Source organism: Balaenoptera physalus (assembly GCF_965194825.1).
Source record: "Balaenoptera physalus genome assembly, chromosome: 17".
In the NCBI taxonomy this organism is placed as follows: domain Eukaryota; kingdom Metazoa; phylum Chordata; class Mammalia; order Artiodactyla; family Balaenopteridae; genus Balaenoptera; species Balaenoptera physalus.
The window spans coordinates 39,644,605-39,664,397 of NC_138895.1; the positions used below are offsets into that span (position 1 = coordinate 39,644,605).

General features: G+C 45.0%; 1 long non-coding RNA gene across 1 annotated transcript; it reads left to right on the forward strand.

Annotated features, from left to right (window-relative positions):
* Positions 1 to 3,860: 3,860 nt before the first annotated feature.
* LOC309646804 lies at positions 3,861 to 19,581 on the forward strand. The gene is made up of 2 exons (XR_014255588.1): positions 3,861 to 13,757; positions 19,285 to 19,581. It is a non-coding gene; the product is annotated as an uncharacterized lncRNA (long non-coding RNA).
* Positions 19,582 to 19,793: the final 212 nt, after the last annotated feature.

The window sequence follows — 19,793 nt, forward strand, 5'->3', positions numbered from 1 at the left end:
GTTTTCCACACAGTATTCCTTCAGTGAAGGAAAGCTTCCTGGTGTGGAACTTGCACAAGGATTTTTTCCAACTAATTCTCCACATCGCATTGTTATAAAGGAGGGCTGGTTGAGGGAATCCATGATGCTGAAAAACCGGGAAGGGAAAGTTTTCCTTTCCACACAGTCCACTCTTTGACTACTGAAGATAATGCTGCCAAGGTGTCCTACCCTACCAAAGGACTAACAGGTCTTTCTTCTTTAATGGCGTGACAAAGAACCACGGCATGCAGAGCAGATGGGCTCTGGGTTTGCATGTATTCACAACTGGCTACAAGAGAAGTTTTGGATGGCCATATTCAGGTGTGATCTGCTCCTCAAGTGGAAGAGGCATACATTTCTCCACACAAATGCCCTGTAACCTGCAAGACACACGTGATACCTTCCCCAGTATGCCACAGGTGGGAAATTTAATGGGCTTTTCACTGACAGATGAAGGGACCTTGTGTCCGGGATTAGGAGGATAAGATGTGTCTTATGCAAAACGTGCACTGCAAAGGCATCTGTATTCGTTGGGAGGCACGCAAGAGTGCCCGGGTACAAGTTCTTCATACGTGAGAGCCTTTGCTGTCACCTGCTAAGGCTTGCGTTGAAATTCATAAGCATATGTGTTTCTCACAGTGTCGGAAGTCAGAATTATCCTGCACAGTGTGCCTTCTCTATAGTTAACCGGAGTCACGGAGCTTACCCACTTTGGGTTCTCTTTGACCCTTTCCTGGCACCAGTGATATGCAGTGCCAAATTTCAGTCTCCCCTCACATCATGTACTCTCCTATGAGAGAGGTAATGACCTTCAATCTCAGAGGCAAGGAACAATTCCCCAATCAGTCACACGGTCTCAAAACGAAGAAACTAGCACCAAGAGTTTCTTCATGTGTTCTTAGAAGGAATGCAATGTGACAGTGTTGTACACTTAGGCTGTGATCTGTTGTTTATAACTGAAGAGTCTCGATTTTTGGTTTCAAACAACGTTTGGCTTTGAGGGTAAATTAGGTTGGAATATGCGAGTATGCGGGTACACTTTTCTGTCAATTGAAGGCACTATGACTCATCCAAGTAAAGAGGCCTGAGTTTGCTTCCCCTGGTGACCTTTTTGGCCCTCTTTCTTTCAGCAGAGTAAAAGAAATTGAGGAAGGGCACAAAATATTGGATGCTCTATATCCCGAAAGCCTGGGCTATAATGACTTGAACCTGGAAAGCCTCCCTTTCCAGAAGAGGTAAAAAGCTGCAGGTGTACAACTTCAATTCTACCAAAGAATGGGGGGAAGTCTTTTCCAACTTGTACAGAAACATCTGGTTCGCATATACACGACCACTCTGATTCTTAACAAGCCAATAGAGAAAAATGTATTCACCGAGTGCTTAAAGCTCAGAAACGTCACCCTCCGCATATGGAGCATATAGGAGCAGGAAGTACAGAGCTGCTGAAATTGCCATTCTAAGGTTGAAGACAAGGAATTGTGAAGCTCGGCGTTCAAAATGCCAATATAAAGAAACTGGGTGCACGATGCTGCTGGGCTTCTTTTCGACACAGAAGGGTAACGTGTTTCTTGCCACAGAGGGTGAAATCCTTCATTCCCGAGTGCTGCTGTATAGGAAACGTTGCAGCAGTGCATGAAGCAGGCACTGAGCAAACTCAGAGACTTGGGGCACCAGTGTTGGAACAGGTGATTTTGTTTCAATATACAAGATGGTAAGTCCCTGATCAAAGTACCAATGTGGCTGCTGCACCAATACCAGACAATAGGTTGCCCTTGTAACCAGAAGCAAGACACTACCCCATATGTTTCCACACACTATTCGTCTGGTAAAGGAATGCTTGCTGCTGTGGACCATGCACAGGGAGCTGGTTCCACTAATTCTGCATCTCGCATTGTTACAAACGAGGGCTGCTTGAGGGCATCCAATAGTGCTGAATCAACTGGGAAGGGAAAATTGTCCTGTCTGCGCAGTCAAAAATTTTCCTCGTGGAGAAAATGGAGCGAAGGTCTCCGACCCTATCAGAATACTTAGAGAACCTGTGGTCTTCAACAGACTGACAAAGAACCAGGGCATGCAGAGCAGACGGTCTCTGGTTTTGTGTGTATTCACAACCGGCTACAACAGAAGTTTTGGAAGGCCATGTTCATGTGTGGTCTGCTCCTCGAGGAGAGGATGCATGCATTTCTCCAGGGAAATTCACTCTAAGCTCCAAGACACAAGTGTTACCTTTCTCAGGAAGCCAGAGGTGGGAAATTTAATGGGTTTTTCAGTGAACATTGAAGGGATCCTCTATCCATGGTTTGGAGGACCAGATGTGTATTTTTCAAAACCTACAGGGCGAAGGCATCTGTATTCTCTTTGAGACACACAGGAGTGCCAGGGTCTGAAGTCCCAGTCCGTGAAAGCTTTTGCGATCACCTGCAACCGCCTGGGTTCAAATTCATAAGGCTATAGGTCTCTCACAATGTAGGAAGCCAGAACTTTCATGCACGGTGCCCCTCTTGTGTACGTAACTGACGCCAAGGGGCTGAGACACTTTGGGCTCTCTTTCACAGTTTCCAGGCACTAGTGATAATGCAGTGGCAAATTTGAGTGTCTCCTCACATCATGTAGTTCGCTTTGAGAGAGACTGGGGCCACCAAACGCAGAGGTAACAAACAATTTCCCAAGCAGTCACAATGTATCAAAACGAAGATACGAGAACAAAGAGTTTCTTCAACAGATCTTTTTCTGAATGCAATGGCGACTTGTAGGAGACTCAGGCGGCGATTTGTTCACCTGAACCGACTCGATTTTTTTTTTTTAAACAGCCTTAAGCTTTGAAGGTAAATGAGGTTGAAATCTGCGACTAGGCGGGCACGCTTTTCAGTCAGTAGATGGCAGTATGTCTACATCCAAGAAATGATGCCTATGGTTGCTTCCCCTGGTGACTTGTTGGCCCTGTTTCATCCAAGAGAGTGCAGGCAATTGAGGATGTGCACAAATTCAGCATGCTGCATATCGTAAAAACCAAGGCTGTAAGGTGTTGACCCAGGAACCAGGCCGATTTTCGAAGACCTATGACATTGAAGATTCACCACCTGATTTCTAGCAAAGAACGTGGTGAAATCTTTTCAAACATCTAGGGAAATTCCTGGTACCCATATGCGCTATGACTGTGTTTCTTAATAACCAAACACAGAAAGGCTCATTTACCTTCATTTACAGCCCAAGAACCCTCACCCCCCCCCCTCGGGTTTGGAGCAGCTCAGAGCCGTCAGGATAGACCTGCAAATATACCGATTCTCGGGTTCAACATAAGGCCTTTTGATGCTCCGTGTTTAAAATGCCAATAAAAGACACCATGGCCAAACTTCTGGTCGGATTTTTGGTGACTCAGGAGTGTAATGTGGTTCATGCCACAGAGGGGGAAAACAGTCATGCCCGAGCTCTTTCAGTGCAGGAAATGTAGAAACAGTGTTTGAAACAGGCAGTGTTAGAACTCAGAGTCTTGTTGCACCAGTGTTGGAACAGGCGACTTTGGTTCATTACACGAGTTGGTAACTCAACGCACACTGTGGCAAGGCTGCTGCCGCCCCAAGAGAAGACAATGTGTTGCCCATGTCACCAGTAGCAAGACACAAAAAAAAGTTTTCCACACAGTATTCCTTCGGTGAAGGAAATCTTCCTGGTGTGGAACTTGCACAAGGGTTTTCTTCCACTATTTCTCCATCTCGCATTGTTATAAAGGAGGGCTGGTTGAGGGAATCCAAGAGTGCTGAAAAACCGGGAAGGGAAAGTTTTCCTTTCCACAGTCAACTCTTTGACTACCGAAGATAATGCTGCCAAGGTGTCCTATCCTACCAAAGGACTAACAGGTCTTTCTTATTCAACGGCATGTCAAAGAACCACGGCATGCAGAGCAGACGGGCTCTGGGTTTGCATGTATTCACAACTGGCTACAAGAGAAGTTTTAGACGGGCATATTGATGTGTGGTGTGTTCCTCAAGTGGTGGAGGTATACATTTCTCCACACAAATGCCCTGTAACCTACAAGACACACATGATACCTTCCCCGGTATGCCACAGGTGGGAAATTTAATGGGCTTTTCACTGACAGTTGAAGGGACCTTGTGTCCGGGATTAGGAGGAGAAGATATGTCTTTTGCAAAACGTGCACTGCAAAGGCATCTCTATTCGCTGGGAGGCATGCAAGAGTGCCCGGGTACAAGTTCCTCATACGTGAGAGCCTTTGCTGTCACCTGCTAAGGCTTGCGTTAAAATTCATAAGCATATCTGTTTCTCACAGTGTCGGAAGCCAGAATTATCCTGCACAGTGTACCTTCTCTATAGGTAACTGGAGTCACGGAGCTGACCCACTTTGGGTTCTCTTTGACCTTTTCCTGGCACCAGTGATATTCAGTGGTAAATTTCAGTCTCCCCTCACATCATGTACTTCCCTATGAGAGAGGAAGAGGCCTCCAAACCCAGAGGCAAGGAACAATTCCCCAATCAGTCACAAGATCTCAAAACTAAGATACTAGCACTAAGAATTTCTTCGTTTGTTCTTAGAAGGAATGCAATGCGAAAGTGTAGTAGACTCAGGCTGTGATCGGTTCTTTATAACTGAAGAGTCTCGATTCTTGGTTTCAAACAACGTTTAGCTTTGAGGGTAAATTTGGTTGGAATCTACGAGTAGGCGGGAAACCTTTCAGTCAGTTGAAGGCACTATGTCTGCATCCAAGTAAAGAGGCCTCAGTTTGCTTCCCCTGGTGACCTTTTTGGTCCTCTTTCTTTTAGCAGAGTAAAGGAAATTGAGGAAGGGCACAAAATATAGTAAGTTCTATATCCCGAAAGGCTGGGCTCTAATGAGTTGAACCTGGAGAGACTCCCTTTGCAGAAGAGGTAAAAAGCTGCAGGTGTACAACTTCAATTCTACCAAAGCATGGGGGGAAGTCTTTTCCAACTTGTATGGAAACATCTGGTTCGCATATACACGACCACTCTGATTCTTAACAAGCCAATAGAGAAAAACTTGTTCACTGAGTGCTTAAAACCCAGAAACGTCACCCTCCGCATATGGAGCATGTAGGCACAGGAAGTACAGAGCTCCCAAGATTGCCATTCTAAGGTTGAAGACAAGGAATTGTGAAGCTCGGCGTTCAAAATGCCAATAAAAAGAAACTTGGTCCACGATGCTGCTGGGCTTCTTCTTGACCCAGAAGGGTAACGTGTTTCTTGCCACAGAGGGTGAAATCCTTCATGCCCGAGTGCTGCTGTATAGGAAACGTTGCAGCAGTGCATGAAGCAGGCACTGGGCGAACTCAGAGACTTGTGGCACCAGTGTTGGAACAGGTGATTTTGTTTCATTACACAAGTTGGTATCTCCCTGATCTTAGTGCCAAGGTGGCTGCCGCACCAATACCAGACAATAGGTTGCCCTTGTAACCAGAAGCAAGACACTTCCCCATAAGTTTCCACACAGTATTCCTCTGGTTAAGGAAAGCTTGCTGGTGTGGAACATGCACAGGGAGGTTGTTCCACTAATTCTGCATCTTGCATTGTTACAAACGAGGACTGGTTGAGGGCATCCAGTACTGCTGAATCAACCGGGGAGAGAAAATTGTCCTTTTTGCACAGTCAAAAATTTTCCTCGGAGAGAAAATGGAGCGAATGTTTCCTACTCTACAAGAGGACTAAGAGGACCTGTAGTCTTCAACAGACTGACAAAGAACCAGGGTATGCAGAGCAGACGGTCTCTGGTTTTGCGTGTATTCACAATTGGCTACAACTGAAATTTTGAAAGCCCATGTTCATGTGTGGTCTTCTCCTCGAGGAAAGGATGCATGCATTTCTCCAGGGAAATTCACTCTAAGCTCCAAGACACAAGTGTTACCTTTCCCAGTAGGCCAGAGGTGGGAATTTTAATGGGTTTTTCTGTGAACATTGAAGGTATCCTGTGTCTGTGGTTCGGAGGACCAGATGTGTATTTTGCAAGACGTACAGGGCGAAGGTGTCTGTATTCACTTGGAGGCATGCAGGAGTGCCAGGGTCCAAGGTCCTAGTACGTGAAAGCATTTGCGGGCACCTATAAGGCCTGTGTTCAAATTCATAAGGCTATGGGTCTCTCACAATGTAGGAAGTCAGAACATTCATGCACGGTGGCCCTCTTGTGTAGGTAATTGACGCCAATGGGTTGAGACACTTCGGGCTCTCTTTGACAGTTTGCTGGCACCAGTGATATGTAGTGGCAAATTTGAGTCTCTCCTCACATCATGTACTTCCCTTTGAGAGAGACTGGGGCCACCAAACGCAGAGGTAACAAACAATTTCCCAAGCAGTCACAAGGTATCAAAACGAAGATACGAGCACGAAGAGTTTCTTCACCAGATCTTATACTGAATGCAATGGCGACCTTGTCGGAGACTCAGGCGGTGATATGTTCACCTGAACCGACTCAATTGTTTTTTTTTTTAAACAGCCTTAAGGTTTGAAGGTAAATTGTGGTTGGAATCTACGACTAGGCGGCAACGCTTTTCAGTCAGTAGATGGCACTATGTCTACATCCAAGAAATGATGCCTATGGTTGCTTCCCCTGGTGACTTGTTGGCCCTGTTTCATCCAAGAGAGTGCAGGAAATTGAGGATGTGCACAAATTCAGCATGCTGCATATCGTAAAAACCAAGGCTGTAAGGTGTTGACCCAGGAACCAGGCCGATTTTCGAAGACCTATGACATTGAAGATTCAACACCTGATTTCTAGCAAGGAACGTGGTGAAATCTTTTCAAATGTCTAGGGAAACGCCTGGTACCCATATGCGCTAAGACTGTGTTTCTTAGTAACCAAACACAGAAAAGCTTATTCCCCGTCATTTACAGCCCACGAACGCTCACGCCCTCGGGTTTGGAGCAGCTCAGAGCCGTAAGGATAGATCTGCAAATATACCGATTCTCGGGTTCAAGATAAGGCCTTTTGATGATCCATGTTTAAACTGCCAGTAAATGAAACCATCGCCAAACTTCTGGTGGGATTTTTGGCGACTCAGGAGTGTAATGTGGTTCCTGCCACAGAGGGGGAAAACATTTATTCTTGAGCGCTTTCAGTGCAGGAAATATAGTAACAGTGCTTGAAGCAGGCACTGTTAGAACTCAGAGACTTGTTGCACCAGTGTTGGAACAGGCGACTTTGGTTCATTACACGAGTTGGTAACTCACCGCACACTGTGGCAATGCTGCTGTCCCCCCAATAGAAGACAATGGGGTGCCCATGTCACCAGAAGCAAGACACTACCAAAAAGGCTTCCACACAGTATTCCTTTGGTGAAGGAAATCTTCCTGGTGTGGAACTTGCACAAGGATTCTTTCCCAACTAATTCTCCATCTCGCATTGTTATAAAAGAGGGCTGGTTGAGGGAATCCAAGAGTGCTGAAAAACTGGGAAGGGAAAGTTTTCCTTTCCATGCAGTCAACTCTTTGACTCCCAAAGATAATGCAGCCAAGGTGTCCTACCTTATCAAAGGATTAACAGGTCTTTCTTCTTCAACGGCCTGGCAAAGTCCCATGGCATGCAGAACAGAAGGGCCCTGGATTTGCATGTATTCACAACTGGCTACAAGAGAAGTTTTGGATGGCCATATTTATGTGTGGTCTGCTCCTCAAGTGGAGGAGGCATACCTTTCTCCATGCAAATGCACTGTAACCTGTAAGACACACGTGTTACCTTCCCTGGGATGCCACAGGTGGGAAATTTAATGGGCTTTTCACTGACAGTTGAAGAGACCTTGTGTCCGGGATTAGGAGGAGAAGATGTGTCTTTTGCAAAACGTGCACTGCAAAGGCATCTGTATTCGCTGGGAGGCATGCAAGAGTGCCCGGGTACAGGTTTCTCATACGTGAGAGCCTTTGCTGTCACCTGCTAAGGCTTGTGTTCAAATTCCTAAGCGTATGTATCTCTCACAGTGTAAGAGGCAGAAGTTTCCTGCATGTTTTGCCTTCTCTGTAGGTAACTGATGCCACGGAGCTGACACACTTTTGGTTTCTTTGACCCCTTCCTGGCACCAGTGATACGCAGTGGCAAATTCGAGTCTCTCCTCACATCATGTACTTCCCTTTGAGAGAGACTGGGGCCACCAAACTCAGAGGTAACAAACAATTTCCCAAGCAGTCACAAGGTATCAAAACGAAGATAAAAGCACGAAGAGTTTCTTCACCAGATCTTATACTGAACGCAATGGCGACCTTGTAGGAGACTCAGGCGGTGATTTGTTCACCTGAACCGACTCAATTTTTTTTTTTTAAACAGCCTTAAGCTTTGAAGGTAAATGAGGTTGGAGTCTGCGACTAGGTGGGAATGCTTTTCAGTCAGTAGATTGTTGTATGTCTACATCCGAGATATGATGCCTATGTTTGCTTCCACTGGTGACTTGTTGGCCCTGTATCGTCCAAGAGATTGCAGGAAATTGAGGATGTGCACAAATTCATCATGCTGTATATCCTAAAAGCCTGGGCTGTAATGTGTTGACCCAGGAACCAGGCCGATTTTCGAAGACCTATGACATTGAAGATTCAACACCTGATTTCTAGCAAGGAACGTGGTGAAATATTTTCAAATATCTAGGGAAACGCCTGTACCCATATGCGCTAGGACTGTGTTTCTTAATAACCAAACACAGAAAGTCTTATTCACCGTCATTTACAGCCCAACAACCCTCACCCCCCCGCGTTTGGAGCAGCTCAGAGCCGTCAGGATAGACCTGCCAATATACCGATTCTCGGGTTCAACATAAGGCCTTTTGATGCTCCATGTTTAAACTGTCAATAAAAGAAACCATGGCCAAACTTCTGGTGAGATTGTTGGCGACTCAGGAGTGTAATGTGGTTCATGCCACAGAGGAGGAAAACATTCATGCCCGAGCACTTTCAATGCAGGAAATGTAGTAACAGTGTTTGAAGCGAGCACTGTTAGAACTCAGAGACTTGTTGCACCAGTGTTGGAACAGGCAACTTTGGTTCATTACACGAGTTGATAACTCACCACATACTGTGGCAAGGCTGCCGCCCCCCCAATAGAAGACAATGGGTTGCCCATGTCACCAGAAACAAGACACTACCAAAAAGTTTTCCACACGGTATTCCTTCGGTGAAGGAAAGCTTCCTGGTGTGGAACTTTCTCAAGGATTTTTCCCTCTAAATCTCTATCTCTCAGTGTTACTAACGAGGGTTGCTTGAGGGAATCGAAGAGTGCTGAATAAACCGGGAATGGAACGTTATCCTTTCCACGCTATCAACTATTTTACTCCCAGAAAAATGGGGCCAATGTGTCCTACCCTACCAAAGGACTAATAGGCCTTTGTTCTTCAACGAACTGACAAATAACCAAGGCATGCAGAGCAGATGGGCTCTGCTTTTGCATGTATTCATATCTCATTACAACAGAAGTTTTGTAAGGCCATGTTTATGTGTGGTCTTCTCCTCATTAGGAGGATGCTATCATTTTTCCACGCAAAACACTCTCTCTCATAAGACACACGGATTAACTTTCCCGTTATGCGAGAGGTGGGGACTTTAATGGCCTTTTCACTGACCGTTGAAGAGAACTTGTTCGTTGTTTGGAGGAGAAGATGTGTATTTTGCAAAAAGTGCATGGCAAAAGCATCTGTATCCGCTGGGATGCATGCAAGTGTGGTCGGGGACAAGTTCCCCGTATGTGAGAGCCTTTGCTGTCAACTGCTAAGGCTTGCTTTCAAATCCATAAGGGTATGTGTCTCTCGCCGTGTAGGAAGCCAGAACTTTCAAGCACGGTGTGCCTTCTGTGTAGGCAATTGATGACACGGAGCTGACTCACTTCAGTTTCTCTTTGATAGTTTCCTGGCACCAGTGGTATACAGTGACAAATTTGAGTCTACCCTCAGATCATGTACTTCCCTGTGAGAGATGTAGAGGCCTCCAAATCCAGAGGCAAGGAACAATTCCCCAGTCAGCCCAAAAACATCACCCCCCGGGTATGGAGCATGTAGGAGCATGAATATTTTGGTGTGCTGTCTTGTGAGAGACACATAGTTTGTGTAATTGCCAGAAAGTATTGAATGTTGGTGGAAAGGCTTTCACATACTTGGAACCTGTACCTGGGCATTCATGCACACTTCCAACCGACCTCAGAAGCATTTGCACTACGGATCTCAGAAAACACCCAACAGGACCTCAAAACGGGGCAAAATTTCCTTTCACCTTTCAGGTGCCTGAAACTTCCTTTCCCTGGCTTACTGGAAAGGGCGCATTTCTGTTTGGAGTTTAGAGTGATTTTCTGTGGAGAAACAACATGCCATTTCTTCTCGAGGAGAAGAGACATTTTAACATGGTCTTGTAATAGCTTCTCTCGGAGCCAAGTGAAGATACATGTGAGGCAAGAGGCTGTGTGTCTTTCATTACCTAGGTCTTTGCAACCCAGTTCAAGAAGACAGGGATTAGTAGTTCTTTGGTAGAGTTCGACCTATTACTTTCATCTTTTCCATCAGTGAACATGTTGAATGGACTAATAAGAAAGCTTTCCATTCCTCGCATATGCAGCATCTCTGGATTCCCTCCACCAGACCCGGTTTAATACCAATGTGAGATGGAGGAGGAGTGGGAAAAATCCTTGCCCAATACCACACCAGGAAAACTTTCTGTCACAGAAGAAACAGTGTGAAAAACCTTTGGTGTGTATCTTGATCCTAAGAAATTCTGGACAGCTGGGTAACCCCTTAATGTATAAGTGTGTGGCAGGAGCATTTGCACTACACCGGGATAGATACCAACTTTAGGAAAGAATCAAACTCGCCTATTCTGACACTACAGCAACACTTCTCTAAGGTCAAAGAGTACCTGCTTACTCACTTGAGCTCCTGTTTCCTACACGGAAAACACTCATCCTCTCCTTGGCATAAAACATATCACCCTTCAGAATATAAAACAGGGCCACCAGCAGTGTGTAAACGCTTTATAGGATACCGGCATTCTGAACACGTAACATCACAAAGTGTTGCCTTCCACCTCAGAATGGGTAGCTTGGAAGGTCTGTCATGCCAGCTCCCAGCCTCTCCCACAACAGGTGGAAGCTACTTGCGTGCAAAGACAATGGTGTCTAACGCTGAGATCCATTGATAGAAAAACAGTCATTGTGTATGGGGACACCAGGTCTTTCCAGGCAGAATGAAAGCACATCCCCCTGTTCTTTGTTAGAACTCAGGTTGTAAACGTGCAGCTTTATGGAACTTCTAGAAAGGGCACGTTTCCAGGGTTCAAAACAATATTGGACATGCTATATAGGGATATATTGCAAGGGTGTTTTTCACACGTACTGAATTTCCTGCACTCTGCTGAAGGACAGCAGCTTATGAGTTCTCCTAATTGAAGCAACATGGGCATTCGTCCTTAGATAGAGAACGTACTACACCAAACTGACTGTAAAGCCTGTACACCTAGTCGCAGATCCCAATATCTTTTACCTTATAATCCTAAAGTTGTTTAACAAATTCAATAAATAAATCGAGACCGTTCAGTTATAAAGAACAAATCACCACATGTGTCTCTCATAATGTCACCATTGCATTCAGTAAAAGAAAACATGAAGAAAAACTTTGTGTTTCTCTCTCTGATCTGACACTGTCCGAATGCCGTGGGGATTTTTTCATTGTCTTTGTACTAAGTAGGCCTCTGCCTCTATCTCAGAGTGGTACAAGATGTGACAGAAGACTCAGTGTAGCCTCTGTGTATCACTGGTGCCACATTTCTGTCAACGAGAACCCGAAGTGCCTCACAGTGTGGACGCAGTTTCCTCTAAAGAATGGAGACCATGCATGAATGTTTTGGCCTGCTCACTTGGGAGAGACACATACGTTTATGAATTTGACAGAAAGTAATGAATGTGGGTGGAAATGCTTTCACACACTTGGAACTTTTACCCGGGCATTCATGCACACTTCACAGTGACCTCAGAAGACTTGGCACTGCGGATCTCACAAAACACTCACCAGTGCCTCAGCCCGGACAAAATTTCCTTTCAACTTTCAGCTGACGGTGCCTAAACCTTCAACTCCCTGGCTTATTGGAAAAGGTTGCATTTCTGTTTGGAGCTTAGAGTGATTTTTCTGTGGACAAACACAATGCCATCTCTTCTTGATGAGAAGAAACACATTGAGAGTCTTCCAATAGCTCTTCTAGGAGCCAAATGAAGATAGATGTGAGGTAAGAGGCTGTGTGCCTTTCATGACTTAGGTCTTTATCACCCAGTTGAAGAAGACTGGGCTTAGTAGTTCTTTGGTGGAGTTCGAACAATTGTTTTCATCCTTTCCATTAGTAAACATGTTGAATGAACTGACAGGAAAGCTTTCCATTCCTCACACATGCAACACCTCTGGATTCCCTCCACCAGACCTTTTTTCTACCAATGCGGGAGGGAACATTAGTGGAACAAATCCTTGCCCAATCTCACACCAGGAAAACTTTCTGTCAGAGAGGGACAGTGTGAAATACCTTTGGTGTGTTATCTTGATCCTAAGAGCTTCTGGTGACCTAGGCAACACCTTAATGTATAAGGGTGTGGCAGAAGCATTTGCAGTACACCCGGATAGATACCAATTTTAGGAATCAATCAAAGTCGCCTCTTCCAACACTAGAGCCACAATTCCCTGAAGTCACAGTACCTGATTACTCACTGGAGCTCCTGTTTCCTACAAGGAAGCCACTCAGAGACGAATGTTTTTCCTCTCCTTGGCGTAAAACACATCACCCTTCAGAACAGAAAACAGGGCCACCACCAGTGTGAAAACGCTTTTTTGGATACTGGCATTCTGAACCCGTAACATCACAAAGTGTTGCCTTAAACCTCAGAATTTGTAGCTTGGGAGGTCTGTGATGCCAGCTCTGAGCCGATCCAACACCTGTTGGAAGCTACTTGGGCTGAAAGGCAACGGTGTCTCAGGCTTTCTGAGTTCCACTGATAAGAAAGAGTCATTGCGTATAGGGACACCAGCACTTTCCAGACAGTTTGAAAACAATTACCCCTGTTCTTTGTTAGAATTCAGGCTGTAAACGTGCAGCTTTATGGAACCTCTGGAAAGAGCACGTTTCCAGGCTTCAAAACAATATAGGTTGTGCTATTTAGGGATTATAGCAAGGGCATTTTTCACACATCCTGAATTTCCGGCACTCTGCTGAAGGACAGCAGGCCTACAAGTTCTCCTGAGGGAAGCAAACATGGACATCCATCCTTAGAGAGAGAACATACTGCACCAAACCGATTGAAAAGCAGCGTTCCCACCTATGTGCAGATTCCAATATCTTTTACCTTCAAATCTTAAAGGTGTTTTAAAAAATAAATAAATAAACTCCGATCATCCAGACATAAAGAACATATGAACACCTGTGTCTCTCAGAGAGTCACTTCTGCATTCAGTGTGAGAACACAAGAAGAGAAACTTCGTGCCGTTGTCTATGTTTTGACAACATCAGAATGCCATGCATAAATTGTTCATTGGTTATGGGTTAACGACGCCTCTGCCTGTAAAATTGGTGGTACCTTGTGTGAAGAAAGAGTCAGTGTGGCCGCTGTGTATCACTGGTGGAACGATTATGTCAAAGAGAACCCGAAGTCCCTCACGCCATTGGACACAGTTTCCTACAAAAAAGGGAGATCGTGCATGAATGTTTTGGCTTGCTAGCTTCTGAGAAACACATACATTTATGAATTTCACGGGAGCCATTGAATGTAGCCGGAAGTGTTTCACATACTGGGAACTTGTACTTCATGCACACTTCCAGCAACCTCAGAATCCTTGTCCCTGAAGATGTCACAAAAAACACACTCATGCCTTAAATCCCGGACAAAGTTTCCCATCACCTCTCAGCTGCAAGTGCCTGAAACTTCCATTCCCTAGCTTACTGGAATAGGTCACATTTCTGTTTGGAGTTTAGAGTGATTTTCTGTGGAGAAACAACATGCCATCTCTTCTCGAGGAGAAAAGACACATTAAAACGGTCTTGCAATAGGTTCTCTCAGAGCCAAATGAAGATAGATGTGAGGGAAGAGGCTGTATCCCTTTCATGACCTAGGTCTTTACCACCCAGTAGAAGAAGACAGGAGTTAGTAGTTCTTTGGTAGAGTTCGGCCAATTGCTTTCATCCTTTCCATAAGTGAACATGTTGAATGGACAAACAGGAAAGCTTTCCATTCCTCGCCCATGCGGCACCTCTGGATTTGGTACACCAGACCTCTTTTTTACCAAAGGGAAATGGAGGATTAGTGGAAAAATTCCTTGCCCAATCACAAACCAGGAAAGCTTTCTGTCACAGAAGGAGCAGTGTGAAAAACCTTTGGTGTGTTATCTTGATCCTAAGACTTTCTGGACACCTGGGAAACCCCCTTAATGTATAAGGGTGTGGAAGGAGTATTTGCACTACACCCGGATAGATACCAATTTTAGGAAAGAAGCAAAGTCGCCTGTTCCGACACTAGAGCAACAATTCTTTAAGGTCTAACAGTACCTGCTTACTCACTGGAGCTTCTGTTTCCTACATGGAAAGCACTCGGACACGGAAGTCTTCCCTCTCTTGGCATAAAACATATCACCACATAGAGTAGAAAACAGGGCCACCAGCAATGTTTTAACGCTTTTTAGGATACTGGCATTCTGAATGTGTAACATCACAAAGCATTGACTTAATCTCAGAATGGGTAGCTTGGAAAGTCTGTCATACCAGCTCCAGGCCACTCCAACACCTGGTGGAAGCTACGTGCGCCGAAAGACAATGGTGTTTAACTCATTCTGAGTTCCACTGATAGAAAAACAGTCATGTTGTATAGGGACAACAGGTCTTTCCAGGCAGACTGAAAACACTTCGCCCTGTTCTTTGTTAGAATTCAAGTTGTAAACGTGAAGCTTTATTAAAGCGCTGCAAAGAGCATGTTTCCAGGGTTCAAAACAACATAGGACATGCTAAAAAGGGATATATAGCAAGGGCATTTTCCACACGTCCTGAATTTCCTGTACTCTGCTGAAGGACAGCGTGCCTATAAGTTCTCCTAGGGGAAGCAGACATAGGCATCTGTCCTTAGGTAGATAACGTACTATACAAAACTGACTGAAAAACATTCTCACCTATCGCAGATTCCAATATCTTGTACCTCCAAATCCAAAAGTTGTTTAAAAACATAAATAATAAACCCAGACGGTCCAGATATAAAGAAGAAATCAACACCTTTGTCTCTCTCAAACTCACCATATGCATTTAGTGTAAGAACACAAGACGAGAATATCGGTGCTGTTGTCTCTGTTATGACACTGTCTGAAAGCCATGGGAAACTGTTCATTGGCTACGGGTAAAGGTGCCTCTGCCTCTATCAAAGGGTGGTACCTGGTGTGAGGAAAGGCTCAGTGTGACTGCTGGGTCACCGGAGCCATGATTCTGTCAAAGAGAACCCAAAGTGCCTCACCCCATTGTACGCAGTTTCCTACACTAAAGGGAGATCGTGCGTGAATGTTCTTGCATGCTAGCTTGTGAGAGACACAACCTTTATGAATTTGACAGAAACCATTGAATGTAGCCGGAAGTGCTTTCACATACTGGCAACTTGTACCCGGGCATTCAGGCACACTTCCAAATGACCTCAGAAGCCTTGGCACTGAAGATCTCACAAAAAACCCACCAGTGACTCCAAATCCAGGAGAAATCTCCCTTCAAATTTCGGCCGAAATTTCCTGAAACTACGTTCCCTGGCTTACTGGAAAAGGTAGCATTTTTGATTGGAGTTTAGAGTGATTTTCCGTGGAGAAACGCCAAGCCATGTATTCTCGAGGAGAAGACCAACATTTACACGTTCTTCCAAGAGCTGCTTTCGGAGCCAAAGGAACACAGAGGGAGACCAGAGCCTGTGTGCCTTGCATGACAAAGGAGTTTACCACCCAGTTCAAGAAGACAGATCTTATTTGTGCTTTGGTAGGTTAAGACTAATTGGCTTCATCCTTTCCATGAGTAAACATGTTGAACGGACTGACAGGAAAGCTTACCATTCCTCGGACATGCAGCACCTCTGGATTCCCTCCACCAGACCTCGTTTTTACCAATGCAAGATGGAGGATTACTTGAACAAATCATTGCCCAATCCCACACGAGGAAACTTTCCGTCACAGAAGGAACAGTGTGAAATACCTTTGGTGTGTTATCATGATCCCAAGAGCTTCTGGTGAGATGAGCAAATGCCATAATATATAAGGGCATGGCAGGAGCGTTTGCACTACCCACGGATAGATACCTACTTTAGGAAAAAAACCGAAGTTGCCTGTTCCAACACTGGTGCAACTATAATCTGAGGTCGAACAGCACCTGCATTCGTACTGGAGCTCCTGTTTCCTACACGGAAAGTACTCGGACACGAACGAATTTCCTCTCTGTAGTGAGAAACACATCATCTTTCAGAATAGAAAACAGGGCCACCAGCAGTGTGAAAAATCTTTTTTGGATACTGGCATTCCGAAAACGTGACATCACAGAGCCTTGCCTTAAACCTCAGAATGGGTAGCTTGGAAGGTCTGTCATGCTTGTTCCCAGCTGCTCCAACACCGGGTGGAAGGTACTTATGCTGAAAGACAAAGGTGTCTAAGGCATTCTACGTTCCACTCTGAAGAAACACAGTCATTGCGTATAGGGTCACCAGGCCTTTCCAGACAGTTTGAAAACACTTTCCCCCGTTCTTTGTTAGAATTCAGATTGTAAACGTGTAGCCTGACGGGACCTCTGGAAAAGGCACGTTTCTAGGTTTCCAAACAATTAAGGGCATACTCTATAGGTCTAAAAAGCATGGGCATTTTTTCACACATACTGAATATCCTGCACTCTGCTGAAGGACAGCAGGCCTCCTAGTTCTCAGAAGCGAAGCAAACATGGGCAACCTTCCTTATATAGGCAGCATCCTGCACCAAACCACGTAGAAGCATTGCCACCTAGTGGAAGATTCCAATATCTTTTACCTCCAAATCCTAAGGTAGTTTCAAATAAATAAATAAATAAATCGAGACTGTCCAGTTATATAGAAGAAATCACCACCTGTGTCTCTCACAAAGTCTCCATATCATCAGTGCAAGAACACACGAAAATAAACTTCGTGCTCCTGTCTGTCTTCTGACACCGTCCGAATGCCTTGGAAAATTGTTCACTGGCTCCGAGTTAAGGTGGCCTCTGACTCTGTCTCAGGGAGGTACCTGGTGTGAGGAAAGACTCAGTATAACCCCTGTACATCACTGGTGCCACGCTTCTGTCAAAGAGAACCCAAAGTGCCTCACCATTTTAGAGGCAGTTTCCTACACCAAATGGAGAAGGTGCATGAAAGCTTTGGCCTGCTCGCTTGTGAGAGGCACATGACTTTATGAACTTGACAGAAACAACTGACTGTAGCCAGAACTGCTTTCACATACTGGGAACTTGTACCCGCACATTCATGCACAGTTCTAAGCGACCTCAGAAGCCCTGGCATTGCAGATCTCGCAAAACACGCACCAGGGCCACCAAAGCCCGGACAAAATTTCCTCCACCTTTCAGCCGAAAGCACCTGTAACTTCTTTTTCCTGGCTTACTGGAAACTGTATCATTTCTGTTTGGAATTTAGAGTGATTTTCCATGGAGAAACGACATCCCATCTCTTCCCAAGGAGAAGACACACATTTAAATGGTCTTCCAATAGCTGCTGTCAGAGCCAAATGAGGATAGATGTGAGACCAGAGCCTGTGTGCTTTGCATTACCTAGGTCTTTACCAACCAGTTCAAAAAGAGAGGGCCTAGTAATCCTTTGCAGAGTACGACCAATTGGCTTCAGCCTTTACATGAGTAAACATGTTCAGCGGACTGACAGGAAAGCTTTTCATTCCTCACACATGCAACACCTCAGGATTCCATTAAACAGACCCCGTTCCTACCAATACGAGATGGAGGATTAGTGGAACAAATCCTTGCCCAATGGCACACCAGGAAAGCTTTCCGTCACAGAAGGAACAGTGTGAAAAATCTTTGGTGTATTATCTTGATTCAAAGCCCTTCTGGACACCTGGGCAACCCCCTTAATGTATAAGGGTGTGGCAGGAGAATTTGACTATACCTGGATAGATACCAGTATTAGGAAAGAATCAATGTCGCCTGCTCCGACACTAGAGCAACAATTCTCTGAGGTCAAACAGTACCTTCTTACTCACTGGAGCTCCTGTTTCCTACAGAGAAAGCCCTCGGCCATGAACGTTTTTCCTCTCCTTGGGGTAAAACATATCACTCTTCAGGATAGAAAACAGGGCCACCAGCACTGTGTAAATGGTTTTTAGGATACTGGCATTCTGAACCCGTGACATCACAATGCATTGCCTTCAAACTCAAAATGGGTAGCTTGGAAGGACTGTCATGTTAGCTCCCAGCCTCTCAAACACCTGGTGGAAGCTACTTGCGTGGAAAGATAACAGTGTCTAAGGCTTTCTGAGTTCCACTGATAGAAGAACAGTTATTGCGTATAGGGACACACCAGGTCTTTCCAGGCAGATTGAAAACCCTTAGTCTTGTTCTTTGCTAGAATTCTGATTGTAAACGTGCAGCTTTATGGAACCTCTGGAAAGGGCACGTTTCCAGGATTCAAAACAATATAGGACATGGTATATAGGGATTTATAGCAAGGGCATTTTTCATACATCCTGAATTTCCTGCACTCTCCTGAAAGATGGCGTGCCTACAAGTTCTCCTAAGGGAAAGAGTCATGGGCATCCGTCCTTAGATAGAGAACGTACTACACCAAACCAACTGAAAAGACTTCCCACCTACTCGCAGATTCCAATATCTTTTACCTCCAAATCTGAAAGTTGTTTAAATAAATAAATAAATAAACCCAGACCATCCAGATATAAAGAACAAATCAACACCTGTGTCTCTCTCAAAGTCACCATTGCATTCAGTGTAACAACACAAGAAGAGAAACTTCATGCCGTTGTCTCTGTTCTGACACCGTCCGAATGCCATGGGAAATTGTTCATTGGCTATGGGTTAAGGGAGCCTCTGCCTCTATCAAAGGGTGGTACCTGGTGTGAGGAAAGACTCAGAGGGTTTGCTGTGTATCACTGGTGCCACGATGCTGTCAATAAAACCAAAAGTTCTTCACTCCCTTGTATGCAGTTTCCTACACAAAAGGGAGATTATGCATGAATTTTCTGCCATGCCAGCTTGTGAGCGACACACACCTTTATGAATTTGACAGAAACCATTGAATGCTGCTGGAAGTGCTTTCACATACTGGGAACTTGTACCCGGGCATTCATGGACAGTTCCAAGTGACCTCAGAAGCCTTGATAATGAAGATCTCACAAAAAACCCACCAGTGACTCCAAATCCCGGAGAAAAGCTCCCTTCAAATTTTGGCAGAATATGCCTGAAACTTCCGTTACCTGGCTTACTGGAAAAGACAGCATATCTGTTTGGAATTTAGAGTGATTTTCCGTGGAGAAATGACATCCTATCTCTTCTTGAGGAGAAGACACACATTGAAACGGTCTTCCAATAGCTGCTGTCAGAGCCAAATGAGGATAGATGTGAGAGCAGAGCCTGTGTGCCTTGCATTACCTAGGTCTTTACCACCCAGTTCAAGAAGACAGGGCCTAGTAGTCCTTTTTAGGGTACGACCAATTGGCTTTATCCTTTACATGATTATACATGTTCACTGGACTGACAAGAAAGCTTTCCATTCCTCTCACATCCAACACCTCTGGATTCCCTCCACCATACCTCGTTTT